Raw genomic sequence first — 16,090 nt, forward strand, 5'->3', positions numbered from 1 at the left:
CCGTTTGAGCAGTGAGGATTGTCTTTGGTGCCTCGCCGCGAAGGGCTGTAGCAGACGACGAAAGGAGTGCGCCAGACACGCTGGCGTTGCGCAGAAGGCTGGCACTGGGCAGTTCCCGCAGTAAAACATATAACATTGCGCTTCGTTCGTCCTGCGCATTTTATTGGGACCATAAAATTATGTTTGAAGACACAAAATCAGCTTCCTATATCTAACCTATGAGCGAGGGATCTTGAACTATTATAATCAGCCGCGCTGAACGATGCCATGCCTTGCGGCATCAAATTGTTGGAATGTTAAGTACCAGACCTATTGAATCTGTATCTGGGGTGATAATTTGTAAGTTTTGCGTATTTAAAAAAGGAGGCACCTGTGGCAGACTGCAGAATTCTTATCCTTGAGTTGCATTATTCCGAGAGGCGGATGTTACTAGCACGAGTAATCGAAACACATGTGTAACTAATTAACAGTAATTCACAAAGGAACTTTTTATTTAATTTTATTACCCCACATATTGTCATATGCGAATTGTAGCCTGTGAGTTTGCAGGACGTATCTCGTTGAAATGTATTGCTTGGATGACACCAGTTTCGAGATTTTATTTTCCGAAGTGTGGGACGAAATACATGGGCAGTTCCGGTGACTTTTGTTCTCCAATGCATAAAAGAGCGTTTTGTAAAAAAGGTACATGGCGCAAAAGTGCATCTTTAGGCCAGTTTGAGGACGCATATCTCCAAACTGGTGGCATCTTGGAAATTCATTCCTGGTTGACCCGCTTTGCTTGTTCACCGGATACATTTCGTAAATTATATGCGCAATAAAGTGATTAATTTAAAAGTTAAATAGTTATCTATTGGGTTTCTTGTTGAATATGTGTTCTGATTTCTATTGGAAGTAATGAATGCCTCTCTGGACAACCCCGCTCAAGGACTAGAACACTGTTATCGGCAAAGAAGAACTTTTAAAAATTCCGTAAAACCTAAAAATGATCACCCGTTATAGGGTGTCCCAGCTAACGTTAGGAAAACTATCCAACGAAAAATTTTATAAAAAAGAACACATTGCAGCATACGATCTTTGGACCTAAGATGTATCAGAATTGACTACCGAGCAGTGTATATTTTATAGTTGTATGTTGCACCGTGTTTTACAAATCATTCATTTTTTTCGTGAACAGCTTGGCTATGTTAGCCGGGACTCATGGTGTATGCACAGAGGCTGTCGAATTTTATCGAGTATTCGCCACTTATCCAATATATGTTGGCGACAACGACCTTCAGGCATGTCGACAGTTGGGTCAGTTGTTGACAAATCATTGTGGCAGCGGTTGTCCTGTGCTGCCTTTCTGCATTTCTGTTTTGCGTTTTTGTTTTGTGCTTCGTGCGTTGAGAATAACACGACACTGTAGAGTGTGCAGAGCCATCACAATACCATTGCAAGGACGTCTTGCATTTTTTTTCTATTGTCTTGTGTCACTTCTGAAGCTGTCTATTGATATTACCTTTAGACTTTTTTAACGGTACATTTACACTAGCACAAGTTCCCTAGCAGAAGGAAAATAAAAATAAACGAGACAGATTCATTATTTTGAGGCAATGGGAGCCATTTTCTTAGTGATATATATAGCAAAACATTGCACTCTAGAAGTAACTTACGTGCTTTGAGAATATTTACTAAATATCTGCTTTCTTCCATCTTTTAAGCGTTATACAAATAATTTGGCTGCTTTTCCAAGTTTCCTCGGTAAATGGTGTGACGCACGGTATTTATAGTTCCTTAAGTACACTCATAAGCAAAATTACACCCGTTTGCCACACAACAATAATCATCATCTCTGTTGTCCGCATTTCCTATCTTTAACGTGGCGAGCCCGGTACTTCCAAATCATGAACTGCGTGCTCGTTATCAGAGTTCGATTTCAGCGTTCGATTATATCAGTATGACGATTATTGTTGTGGGGCAAATATACACCCCAAAGGGTGTACATTTGCTTAAGATTGATGGAAACGTGGTTTGAGTGACGAGCAATAAGTCTTCAATCCGTGCGGGTTCAATGCAGACCTTGTGGAGAGGTACCTATTCAGTCATTACAAGGTGTGATGCTGCTGTTATCCCAAATATTTCGTTGACTTAACAAAAAAGAAAAAAGAAAAGAACTGCAGGAGGCATGAACTCCAAATTCCATGAAATTGTGCATATTTTCTTTTGTGGAATGGCGCCGCAAAACTTTCACGTACTTGTTTTAAATGGGGCGTCGTAAATAATTACTGCACCCTGGTTTCCCCTACTTTCGTTGGTTGTTCGAAGCACACACCTTGTTTCTCCACTGTCTTTTGTGAACAAAAGAGGGCATCATGTTGACATAAATTGGAAACATCATGGGCACCGTATGTGTAATGTGCAGACAACGTCCCAAGTAGGTGGGTTAATGCGCCTTCTTTTACGATATTTTAGGTATCCATGTGGACTGGAGCACTATCAGGGACTGTTACGAGTGGCGTAACACTTGTATCGCTCCCATGGCGTAAGCACGACTAGAACTGTGCGATTACAATTACAAATTTTGCGAACACAGGGCGACGCTACATCAGGTTTGCGTACGTTCATAAATGCGTGCTGATCAAATACAGCTGTTGGAAAAAAAATGTACATTTAAGAAAAGAAATGCTTACGATCATCTTAGGGAAGCGTTACAAAGTGTTCCACTGCTGTTATTTACTTATTTATTTATTTATTTATTTATTTATTTATTTACCCTCAGGGCCTTTGGGGCGTTACAGAGGGGGTGGGTACATGGTGAAACAAGAACAGAATATAAAAAAAACATTTATCAACAACGTTTCCTAATTTTTTCAAGAACCCTCTGCATTTACAAGGAAGGGGTGCAGCATGAATGGAAAACGTTGCGAATGTGTAACGTTTCTGGCTTATAGAAGTGTCACGAACCTTTATTGAACGCTCGTCATTTTTGTTTGTTAGGAGGGGGGGGGGGTTGCTTTATTGTGCGACACGTATATTGCTTTCGCCTGGTGTCATGGGTGAAGTAAACGAGCCAGCTTCTTTATGTTTGGTAACAATAAGGACGATGTAATGTTTGGTGTGTAGGGAAAGTTCGAAGGGGGGGGGGGGGTGGCCAGATGAGGCTGTGTTAATATATTACGCATGTTTGTGCTCTTGAGCGTTTTGAGCGTGTGTAACGAAAGGGGCATAATTTAACCCGTTGACCAGGCAGAAATACAAAGTCCATCGTAGTCAAATTTAGTTCGACTTCACCCGGGCATCTACTAGCCTCCTGGTTAGGTCAGATGGTAGAGCGGCTGCCCCGGAAAGGCGGTGGTTTCGGGTTCGAGACCCGGACCGGGAGGAATTTTTCTTCAACTGGCAGGCTTTTCTTTCGAGGAACTAGAATGTATTTCCTTCTTAGCAATTCTTGTGATTGCGTGGATGTTTCTCTTCATCTTTATTACTTACTTCTCTCCAACTTGCGGGTTTCCGCATAACTATTACATCTGTCATCCTCAATGGAGGCGGAGACGGGGATTATGCTGATGCGCAGAGTAAAGTAAGAAAATTGAATGTTGAAAAAATTGGGAGCGAGACCGCGAAGGTAAAAAGAAAGTAATATAGCAAGGAATGAAGGAATGTTTTCATATAAAAGCCATTGCGCCAATAAACCGCATTCATCATCAACCTACGCCAAAAAAAGCAATCTGCCACACGAACGCTTTATACACAAACGAACACTTAAACTGTCCGCGTTCAAGAAAATAAAATAAAAAGGCATGCACTGCCTATGCAGTTCTTAAGCACCGTTTTGTACATAATAAGTTTGCGTGATTTGTTGTTGGTGTAATAATGAAAATTCAGGTGCAACACCAGGAATCATGTGTATAATCACAGTTGTGGAGTTCTTGGAAGCGTCTTGCTCCATGAATAATAGACACGTTCGTTTTCACCAGAAAGTACGTTGACATATTTATGAAAAACCAAACCCCTGCTCCTGCTTGCCATGAATACGTTAAATTATTTTGCAGAAACAAACGCCGTACGCCCGTCACGGGTGACCTTGCGCAATCAGGGCCGCTATTTTCTAGCGATGCCTTATGCCTTATTCTATGCCGTTCTTATCCACCACACACGGCCGCCTGATCGCGTTGACAATGTGGGCAGACCATCACTCTGACCAGTGGCCAAGCGCGAAAAGCCTGAAAAAACATAGAATCGGAAAAGGCATCGCCACAATGTACCGGCCCAGAGTTATCAAAGTGATGTTTCTATGCCTCGTATCTCTTGCAAACCCTCGATTTCGTGAACACACTCCCATCCGCCCAGAGCTACAACCGTCAGGCCACGACCGCACGCACGCTTCTTTCGCGCCAATGTCGTCGTTTGAAACGGCTGGCACGAGCTTCACCTGCCAGCTTCTGGCATTCTCAATTACCTCGTGACAGATTGCGCTTTGAGGCGCGACTTGATACTGGACTGTCTTCGAGATGGGCCTATATTATTTCTAAAAGATTATATGTTCCACAAGGCGGAAAAGTCCGCAACGAGTGGTAACAAAAATCACCATCAGCGTCTTTTAAGTTAAAACAAGCCCGGGTAAGGTAACTTAAGGGGGAGTAAAGTGAATTAAGTTGAAGTAAAGTGATTGAAAAAGAAGTGGATTCGAGTAGAATAATTTTGGTAAATATTAGTGATGTGGATGAAGATGGGATCAACGTGGATTACAGTAGGTGCAGATTAGGCCCAAGGTGGATTAAGGTTTATTAATGTAAAGTAGTAAAGGACACTTAATAATTGTGACGTCACGTATAATGCACGTAACCAGTTCGGTAATTCATAACGCTTTCTCATTCAAATCACCTAAGGATGCTTAAGTGAATGCCATTTATTTCCTGTCGCCCACCACACTAGCGAAGTAGAGCTCTGGCCTAGCGCTGCTGAGGTCCAGGTCATAGCCTCAATCCAGGCCACGGCGTTGGCATTTCGATGGCGGCGAAATGCAAGAGTGCTCGTGCACATTCACTTAGGTGCCCGGTAAGGAGCTCGATGAGGTCAAAATTAATTCGGAATCTCTTCCACTGCGGCTGGCGCACCTTCCATGCAGATGAAGGTTTTGACACGTGCAGCTCCGGAATTCCTTTCATATTTTTTCGACTTACAGGTGCCTAGAGAGTGGGTGACCCCGGCCTATAAGGCCCCATTGCACTATCAACAAACAAAAAAAAGGGGGGGGGGAGGGCAGAGGTGCGTCACCTATAGAAGTCATAAGATCCTTCCCCTGATCCATACTTGAGTCACTACACTCAGAAAACCCCGTTATTACACGGTTTTACCATAGCGCTTGCTGTATCAAATGTCAACGTGTTACGCATGGAAAGAGATCGTGTTGTTCTCTTTGCGCATGCTCCTTACTATATTTGGTTTCCATGGATTACGTGCATTATGCGAACGTGGGTCATGTCGCGAGTTTACCGCACGTAATATTTACGTGCGCCGAAAGACAGCGTTGTCGAATATGGCGTCCCCCATGGGCCCTATTTCCGCGTGAATTCTCGTTGTGGCAACGCCAGTGGCTATTTCGTAGCACAGTGGCAGTGCACTTCGATCCATGGCGTCACGCTAGCTTGCCAATCTAACGGGGATGCTGCCGAGTCAACAGCGGTGATATTGAAGTCACCACTTTAAGTCTGCGCTCGCCGTCGAAGATTGCCAGTAACTGTTGAAATGAGTTCACGCTTCCTCTGTGCTCACCTGAATTTTTCGATATCAACGCTTAGCGCGTCCGACGTCTGAGGTCGTTCGGCGATTCCAGCGCCCATAGGCCTAACAAGACGCGTCGGCATAGAAACGACAGGATGGTCACTAGTAGGTTGTCTTGGCTTGTATATGGTTGGCTCGAAGCACTGGACGGTGCACTCTCTTATAACGTCTTCCTTAGGTTATGCGCTCCCTCACTTTGAACTAAAGTGATTGAAGGGACTCGATACCATAAAGTTCTGTAATGGCTTTTGCGTTTATCGATACGTAAAGTGAGAAACGCTGTTATATAACTGTCCGATATTTCCGCACTGTTCACTGAGTGCCATGTGTCAAAGCTGACAAGTTGCATAGGTACTGAAAGTTATCCTAATGCACCCATTTGTTAAAAAAGAAAATGAACAATTGCTTTAATGATTTAGGTCTTTCTCTTAATGGTGTGTTCTGCTTGCTTGCCTGATTGATTGAAGTGAAATTTAAAATATTGTCACCTGTTGGAGGTCGGCGCGCCAACCTCGTCCACAAACAAACGAAAACTGGCAATTTCAGCCTGAGGCGAAGCACTGAAAGCGACAGATAGGTTTACCGTTGCACTCGAGCTACCATCACGGCGTCGCAGCAATACGCGCACGCGACAAGACACGATGCGACACGCGAGACAGCTGCTGTTGTCCAGCGGGAACTGCCATCCCCCTGACAGAATCTATGCGTGTATATAGCGATGCAGGCGCGACCAGGACCGTTTACAGTGATGCTAACCGCGTCTTGCGACATGAGACGAGACGTGCAGAAAAGCTTCGGCGTTCGTTCGGCGCCTAGTGAAGGAGATTTAGACAGGTTCAGTTTAATGCTTACTGTCAGAGACCAGTGTGTACACTACGGCGTCGTCTGCACAGAGCAGCTCGTCAACAAGTCTGATTGTGCGTCGCGCACGATAAGCGCCAACTGGTAGGAGTGGGTCCGGGCAAAGTATGGCATTCCCCCCCCCCTCCCCCTTCCACGCAATTTTGAAAGTGGCTTTTGTCTGCACGATGGAAAATCCCACAACAGCTAAGACCAAATTTTCTTTGTGAATGTATTAGCCACGTAAGTATTGCTTCTCCTTATTACGCATCCCCCCCCTGTTTGGGCAGTGAGGACTGTCTTTCGTGCCTCGCTGCGAAGAGCTGTAGCAGACGACGAAAGGAGTGCGCCAGACACGCTGTCGTTGCGCAGAAGGCTGGGGCTGGGCAGTTTGCGACGTAACACAATTAACGTTGCGCTTCGTGGGTCATGGCCTTTGTGTTGGGGCCGTAAAATTATACTTGAAGACACAAAATTAGCTTCCTATGTGTAACCTATGGGCGAGGAAACTTAAAGTTTCATAATCAGCCGCGCTGAACGATGACGTGCCTTGCGGCATGAAATTGTTGGATTAAAAAGTACCTGTGGCACATTGCATAATTATTATCCTTTAGCTGGATTATGGGGAGATGCAGGCGTTACTAGCACGAGTAATCGAAACACATATGTAACTAATTAACAGTAATTCACGAACCAACTTCTGTTTAATTACTTTACCCCACATATTGCCATTTCCGAATTGTAGCCGGTGAGCTGGCAAGGCGTACGCCGCTGAAATGTATTTCCTCGGGAACACCAGGATTGAGATTTTATTTCCCAAAATGTGGGACGAAATAAATGGACTTACCAGTTACATTTGTGCTCCAATGCATGAAGGTACCCGCCGTGGTTGCTCAGTGGCTATGGTGTTGGGCTGCTGAGCACGAGGTCGCGGGATCGAATCCTGGCCACGGCGGCCGCATTTCGATGGGGGCGAAATGCGAAAACACCCGTGTACTTAGATTTAGGTGCACGTTAAAGAACCCCAGGTGGTCGAAATTTCCGGAGTCCTCCACTACGGCGTGCCTCATAATCAGAAAGTGGTTTTGGCACGTAAAACCCCACAATTTAATGCAATGCATGAAGGAGCATTTTATTAAAAAGGTACATGGCACAACAGTGGATCTTTAAGCCAATTTGAGGACGCATATCTTCAAACTGGTGGCATTGTGGAAATTCCGGGTTGAGCGGCTTTGCTAGTTTACCGGCTACATTTCGTAAATTACGATACCTGAAATAAAGTAATTAATTCAAAAGTTAAATAGTTATTTTTTACGTTATTTGTTGAATATGAGTTCTGATTTCTATTGCAAGTAATGACTGCCTCTCTGGACAACCCCGCTCATGTACTAGAATTCTGTTTTCGGCAACAAATTGTTTTTTTTTTTAATTCCGGGGAACCTAAATACGATCACCCGTTATAGGGTGTCCCAGATAACTTTAGCTAAGCTATCCAACGAAAAATATTTTAAAAAATAATACAGTGCAGGATACGATCTTAGGACCTACGATGTTAGGTCTTCAGAACTGACTACCGAGCACTGTACATCTTACAATTGTATATTGCACCCCGTTTTATAAATCATTCTTTTTTTTTCGTGAACAGCTAACGTTAACCGGGACATACGGGGAATGCACAGAGGCTGTCGAATTTCGTCGAACATTCACGACAAAAGAACGCGACACTATAGAGTGTGCAGAACCATAAGAATACCATTACAAGGATGTCTTGCACTTTTTTTCTATTGGCATGTGTCACTTCTCAAGCTGACTGTAGATATTGCCTTTAGATTTCTTCAGCATTACATTTACCCTAGCACAAGTTCCCTAGGAGAAGCAAAATAAAAATAAACGAGAGAGATTTATTATTTGTCGGCAGTGGGGGCCATTTTCTTGGTGATATATATGCGCAAAGATTGAACTCTATAACTAACTTATGTGCCTTGAAAATATTTACTAAATATCTGCTTTCTCCCATCTTTTACGCGTTATACAAATAACTTGGCTGCTTTTCCAAGTTTACCCGGTAACTGGTGTAACGCACTGTGTTTATAGTTCGTTAAGTATACACTCTTAAGCAAGATTACACCCGTTTGCCACACAATAATAATCGTCATCTGTCTTGTCCGCATTTCCTTTCTTTAAAGTGGCGAGCCCGGTACTTCCAAATCACGAACGGCATGCCCGTCATCAGCATTCGATAATCAGCATTCTGTTAATCAGCATGACGATTATTGTTGTGTGGCAAATATACACCCCAAAGGGTGTACATTTGCTTAAGAGTGATAGGAAACGTGTTTTGAGTGACGAGCGATACAACTTTATACTATGCGGGTGAATTGCAGCCCTTGTGGAAAGTTACCTAATCAATCGTTCCAAGGTGCAATGCTGTCGTTATTCCAAATATTTCGCTAACTTAAAAAAAATGCAGAAGGCACGAACTCCAAATTCCATGATGTTGTGGAAAACTTTTTTTGTGGGATAGCGCCGCGAAACTTTCACGTACTTGTTTTAAATGCGACGTTGTAAATAATTACTGCACCCTCGTTTCCCCCTACTTTCGTTGGTCATACGAAGCTCAAACCTTGTTTCTCCACTGTCTTTAGTGAACAAAAGAAAGCATCATGTTGATATAAGTGAGAAACATTAGGGGCACGGTATGTGTAATGATCAGACAACGCCCCACGTAGGTAGGTTAAATGCGCCTTTTTTACGATATATTAGGTATGGAAGTGGACTGGAGCGTTATCAGTGTCTGCTACCAGCGGCGTAACACTTTTATCGCTGCCCTGGCGTAAGCACAACTACAACTGTACAATTACAGCAACAAATTTTGTGAACACAGGGGGACGCTTCAAGATTCTGTACGTTGATAAATGCGTGCTGATCAAATACAGCTGTTGGGAAAAAATGTTTTACATTCAAGAAAAGTAACCTTTAAGAACATTTTAAGCAAGCGTTACAATGTTTGTCATTGTCATTATTTATTTATTTATTTATTTATTTATTTATTTATTTATTTATTTATTTATTTATTTATTCATTTATATACTTATTTATTTATTTACCCTCAGGGCCCTTGGGGCGTTACAGAGGAGGTGGGTGCAGGGTTGAACAACAAAGCAACGTCTATAAGCAACGTTTCCTAAATTTTCAATAGAGGGGTGCAGCATGAATGGAAAGTGCTGAGAATGTTTAACATCTCTGGTCTCTAGAAGCGTCACGAACATTTATTGAACGCTCGTCATTTTTTGTTTGTTTGGGGCGGGGGGCCTTTACTGTGCGACACGTATATTGGTTTCGCCTGATGTCTTGAGTGAACTAAACGAGGAATCTTCTTTATGTTCGGTAACAATAAGGGCAATGTAATGCTGGTGTGTAGGGAAAGTTCGAAGCGGGTGGACACATGAGGCTGTATTATATATGACGTATGTTTGTGCTCTGGAGCGTCTTGACTGTGTCTAATGAACGGGGCATAATTTAATCCGTTGACCTGGTAGAACCGCGAAGGCCATCATAGTCAAATTTAGTTCGACTTCGCCCGGGTATCTACTAGCCGCCTGGTTAGCTCAGATGGTAGAGCGGCTAAGCCGGAAAGTCGGTGGTCCCGGGTTCGAGGCCCAGACCGTGACGAATTTTTCTTCAACTTCATGGCTTTTGTTTCGAGGAACTAGAATGAGTTTGCTTTGTAGCAATTGCTGTATTTTGGTGGGCATCTCATTTAATCTTTTTACTTACTTCTGTCCACCTTGCCGGTTTCCGCAGAACTTTTACATCCCTCATCCTCAATAGATGAGGAGGAGGGGGGAGGAGGAGGGCATTATGTCGGTACACAGAGTGAAGTAAGAAAATTGAATGTAGAAAAAATTGGGAGCGAGGCCGCGAAGGTAAAAGAACAATATAAATATAGCAAGAATGAAGGAACTTCTTTATGTAAAACCTTTTGCGCCAATAAAACCTATCAGCCTATGTAAAAATAAAAAACCAACGTGTAACACAAACACTTGGAACTTAGAACTTGCAACCGTTAAGCAACAAACGAACACCTACACTGACAGCGTTCAAGAAAATTAAATAAAAGGCATGCGCTGCCTATGCAGTTATTCAGAATTATTTTCTACATACTAAGGTTGCGGGACTTATTGTTGATATATTACTGAACCTTCAGGTGCAACACCAGCAAACATAGGTGGAATGTGTATAATCACAGCTGGGGAATTCTTTCAAGTATATGGCTCCGTTGAAACGTAATGGCTTGCCCTCGCTTCCAAAATTTTAGTGCGTTGACATATTTATGAAAAACTAAACCCCTGTGCCTACTTACCACGAATACGTTATCTTGGGAGAAGCCAACGCCGCACGCACACCGCGGGTGACCTTGCACAATCAGAGTTATGAAAGTGATGTTTCTGTTCGTCGTATCTCTTGCAGACCTGCGATTTGGTGGACACACTCACACACGCCCAAAGCATTAACCGTCAGGTCACGAACGCTCGCACGCTTCTTATCTCTTGCCTTCTCTCCTCCCCATATTTCGACCCCCCTCGACCCCACTCGCATGTGTAGGGTAGCAAACTGGTTGAGCTAAACTGGTTAACCTCCCTGCCTTTCCTTCTCCCCTTTTACCTTCCTTTCGCACCAAAGTTGCGGTTTGAAACATCTGGCAAGGGCTTCACGTACCAGCTTCTGGCATTCTCAATTACCTCGTGACAGATGGCGCTTTGAGACGCGGCGTTATACTGGACTATCTTCATTATGGGCCCATATTGATTCTAAGAGATTACATGTCCCACGAAGCAGAAAAGTCCGCAACGAGTGGTAAAAAATATCATCAGCGTCCTGTAAGTTAGTACAAGTCAGAGTAAAGTAACCCAAGGTGGACTAAAGTGAATGAAAGTGAAGTGGATTAAAGTAGATTAAGTTTGGTAAAAATTAGAGCAACGTGCATGGATGAAGGTGGATTAACGTGGATTGAAGTGTACGTGCAGATTAGGGCAAGGTGGATTAACGTTTATTAATGTAATGTTGCGAAGGACGCATGATAATCTATGACGTCACGTGTCGTGCACGTAACCAATTAGGTTATTCATAATGCTTTCTCATTCAAATCAGCTTAGGATGCTAAAGTGAAAAGCGTTTTTTTTTATCGCCCACCACAGTAGCGAAGTAGCGATGTGGCACAGCGCTGCTGAGGTCTAGGTCATAGGCTCAATTCAGGCCACTGAATAAAACATGAAGATTACAATACCTGATACAAACTACTTAGAATTCACACGAATACACTTGAAACACGATGCACGGGGAAATGCATATCCAAATTACTACACATAATACAACAAATTTATTACTCACACAGATACAACTGAAAACCCTGGAAAATATTTTAGTGATTTTAATGGCTGAGTTGCAAGGAGTATAGAAAATGTCATGTATATATACTGAATCTTTTGCTAGCAAAAAAATCGAACAAAAGAAAGAACGTAACTGTTTTTTGCTCCAACTGGTTGTGTTTTCAGGTTTATTTAGTGTTGTTGGGACGTTATGTGCCAAAGTTTGATATTATAAGTTGTACGCAATCGAGGTACAAACCATATACGGGTGTTTCTCGTAGGCATTGCAATAACACGACGCCCTAGACATAAGGCTGTAATGATGTTCAAGAGTTCTCTGCTTGAAAAGTAGTGTGTTCAACAATGTTATGAGTGAATGTTGTGAACCCATAATATTGTGAACCTTTTAAACGCTTTCCAAATGGTTCCCAGACGTTCAATGTTTCCAATTTAGCGGATTATCGCTTTTTATGGAACCACAATTGTGTTTATATTTGCTTTTGTTGTTGTCGCCCATATCAACGTACAATAATTCAAATGCGAGTTAAGCAGCCCGTGATATATTTCAAGTTTGGCCCGGAGTGGCACCAGAGTACGGCATACTATAGCGATCCTGCTCACAGATGCGCGCGAATCTATGTATACGCGTAGCCGTTCCCCGTACTGGATGTACAACAATATGTCGGCTCCGATGACGTCACTGCAACCGCCCCCCCCCCCTCCTATATCGTCAGTTTTCTTTTTTTGACAAGTTTTGATCGTAGCAGCATCCTGTTTTGCAGAGTCTGTCGTCGTATTTGCCCTATCCCGCGGGTAACAATTTGCGCCACCGTTTTTGACGCTGCTCAATAAACATATGGCTCAAAATCATCAAGAGTTAACAAGTCTTGACCTTTAAGCATAGTTTTTGGTTTTGCTTTTCTCTTTATCGTGTGCCTTCTTTCCGCTATGGCTTGGAAAGTTTACTTAGCTCCGAAATTTTCAGGCTTGTGAAAATTTGTTTTACTAAATTTATTTTAAATTCTCGGGACTTGCTTCCTTCACGTATTAGTCTTTCTTCCCAGCTTGCTTTTTTCTTTTTCGCGTTTGTCTCCTCCCCACCTCCTTATTTGATTTTTGGAAATATACTTTTCTCGTGATCAGGCGAAACCCGCCGTGGGTGGTGGTAAAAACGTTTATTTCCTCTGAAAAGAGGGAGTTACATGGAGGGTGCTCTGGAGTCAGGCTTAGTGCCCTTCCCCTCACAAACACTAGGTGGAGTCCCTAGTACGGGACCCCAGTGGCTTCCGCTGCCGCCATAGCTCGTTCGACCATCGCCTTTTGGGCTTTCAGGTCGCAACAGGCGAGTAGGGTCGCCTCCCAGTCCTCCCGGGTGGGGTTTGGGTGTGGAGTAAAAGCAGGGTTGGAGGGGCACGCCCACACCATGTGGTAGAGGTCCGAGGACCTCTCCCCACAGTGCGGGCACTCCCCGGAAAAGGCAGGGTCAAAGTGCGTTAGCGAGGCCGGGCACATCATGGTGTTCGTGACAAGGCGGAGGAACAGGCGTTCCTCCGCTCTCGTTAATCCTTTACACGGGTGGGGGTACAGTTTATGTCTATCTTTGTATAATTGTGTTATTTCCTTGTAAGTGTAGGTCGGCGTGGCTTCCGCTACTTCTTCAGAGGAGGCGGGGGACGAGGTTGCCCGGTTAGAGAGCGCGCGGGCGGCTGCATCTGCTGCCTCGTTTCCTCCTAGCCCCGAGTGGGCCGGAGCCCAGACTATGAAGCGGTGGGATGGACCTCCTACGTACGAGCTATTTTGCAGTAGCCGGTAGGCCAGGTACGGGACCCAGCCCTGTTGGACGTTCCGACACGCCCCTCGCGAGTCGGTTATGATTGTCTTGGAATCGGAGTGTGTTGCCGCTAAAGCGATGGCGACTTCCTCTGCTTGAGTGACGCTTCGGGCTTTGAAGGTGAGCCCGTTCACCGTTTTGGACTCGTGGATCACTGCCGCCGTGTACCACCCGCCATGGTGCGGGCCGGATGCGTCCACATAGTATACCCCGGGTTTCCTTCCGTAGTGGTGAGCTAAGGCCTCTGCCCTGGCCCTGCGTCTACCCTCGTGGTCGTCCCTGGACATCTTAATTGGGAGTGGTCTTACGTGCAGGGCGTAACGCCATTCCTGAGAGAGTCTTACTCTCTCCTCGGTGAGAGTCGTGTGTTCTATGTGCAGACGGGCCAAAAGGCGGCGTCCTGACGGCGTCTGCGATAATCGCGTGTATTGACCTGTGAGGTGGGCTTCTCTAAGTTCATCGAAGGAGTTCGTCATACCCAGACCTTGGAGTCTCAGGTTAGACGTGGTTATCGGGAGGTCGAGGGCCTTCTTCGCCATTTTGCGTATTATCACCTCGATGATGTTCTGGTCGTGTTTGTTCAGGCGGAGATAGGGGGTCGAGTACAGGATTCTGCTTGTTACAAAGGCATTGGCCAGCCGCAAGGCGTCTTTGCTTCGCAGTCCCCCTTTCTTGTTCGAGACTCTGCGGACCATTCGGCCCACCTGATCTCCCACCTTCTTTAGTTTGTCGAGCGTGGTCGTCGCCAGCCGACGCTGGTGGATGAAAAGACCTAGGACTCTAATTTCTTTTCTTTCGGGTATCGGTTCCGATCCAAGTCTCAATTCTATCTTGTTTGTGCATTTTTTGTTGGGGCGAATGTGCACGAATTCGGATTTTTGAGGGGAGCAATGAAGGCCACATCTTTTCGCGTACTCGTTCGCCGCGGTGGCCGCCTCCTGCAGGCTGGCCTCCATTTCACCGAGAGAGCCCTGCGTGGCCCAAATGGAGATGTCGTCCGCGTACAGCGCGGGTTGCACACCCGGGACTTTCTCCAAGTGGACCGGCAGGTTCTTCATTGCCAAGTTGAAAAGCAAGGGGGATAGCACCGCTCCCTGTGGCGTCCCTCTCGTGCCTAATAGAAAGGGGCCGTGTTCCGCGTTCTGGATCTTCACGTAGGCCTGTCTGTCCGTGAGGAAGCGTTTTATATACTCGAAAGCGTTCCTGCCGCATCCCGTCTCTGATAGGTGTGTGAGGATCGCCTCGTGTGTCACATTATCGAAGGCTCCCTTCAGATCTAGGGCCAGCACTATCTTATCCCCGTTCGGATGTTCGATCGGGTTTAGTACCTCCCTGCTGAGCTGCAGCAGGATGTCCTGAGCCGATTTATTTGGCCTGAAGCCGTACATCGAGTCGGCGAAGACTCGCTTGTTTTCTAGGTACTCAGATAGTCTGTCTCTGACCATAGCTTCCATCAGTTTGCCCACGCACGAGGTGAGAGAAATAGGTCTTAGGTTATCCGTATCTATGGCCTTGCCCGCCTTGGGGATGAAAGTTATCAGCGCCGTCTTCCACTCCGTGGGAAATGGAGCTTCGCCCACCCAAATCGAATTAAAGTGTTCTAGGAGGGATTCGTATGTGCGGTCCGGCAGATTGGCTAGGAGTTTTACCGAGATCCCGTCCCTTCCTGGCGCGGTCCCGCGTTTCATCCTCGCTAGAGCGGCCTTGAGTTCGTATATTTTGAAAGGTTCGTCCAGCTCAGCATTTTGGGCTCCATTGTATCTGTAAGCGTCTCCCCTTGGATCTTGGGTTGTGGTCAGGTACTGGTCCCGAAGCTTCAGTGCAAGCTGGGCCGTATTTCCTTGAAATGCATGTACCGCTCTCTGCAGGTGCTTGTGCGTCTCGGTGCGCGTCTGGTTGGGATCTATGAGTGCCCGGAAGAGGCGCCATGTGTTCTTGCTAGACATCTGCCCAGCGGCCGCGTTGCACCTATCTACCCAGTTCGCGTCCGCGAGTTGCGCCGCGTACTCCGCCGCTTCTTTAGTGATTGCCGCGATCCGAGCTCTTAGCTTTCGGTTATGCTTCTGTCTACGCCATCTTTTGACCATGCTGCGTCTGGCTGCCCAGAGGTGGAGGAGGTGGGTGTCCACGTCCGTCACCGCCTCTGAGAGCTTTACCTGCGTTTCCGTCGAACGCAGGTTGATCAGCAGCTGTTTTGTCCAGGCTTGATATCCCTGCTCCTGAATGGAGCTTACCTCGTATTCCTTTCTAAATTTCGTCCAGTCCGGCAGCATAGTGTGCCCTG

This window comes from Dermacentor variabilis, chromosome 9 (genome assembly GCF_050947875.1).
Source record: "Dermacentor variabilis isolate Ectoservices chromosome 9, ASM5094787v1, whole genome shotgun sequence".
In the NCBI taxonomy this organism is placed as follows: domain Eukaryota; kingdom Metazoa; phylum Arthropoda; class Arachnida; order Ixodida; family Ixodidae; genus Dermacentor; species Dermacentor variabilis.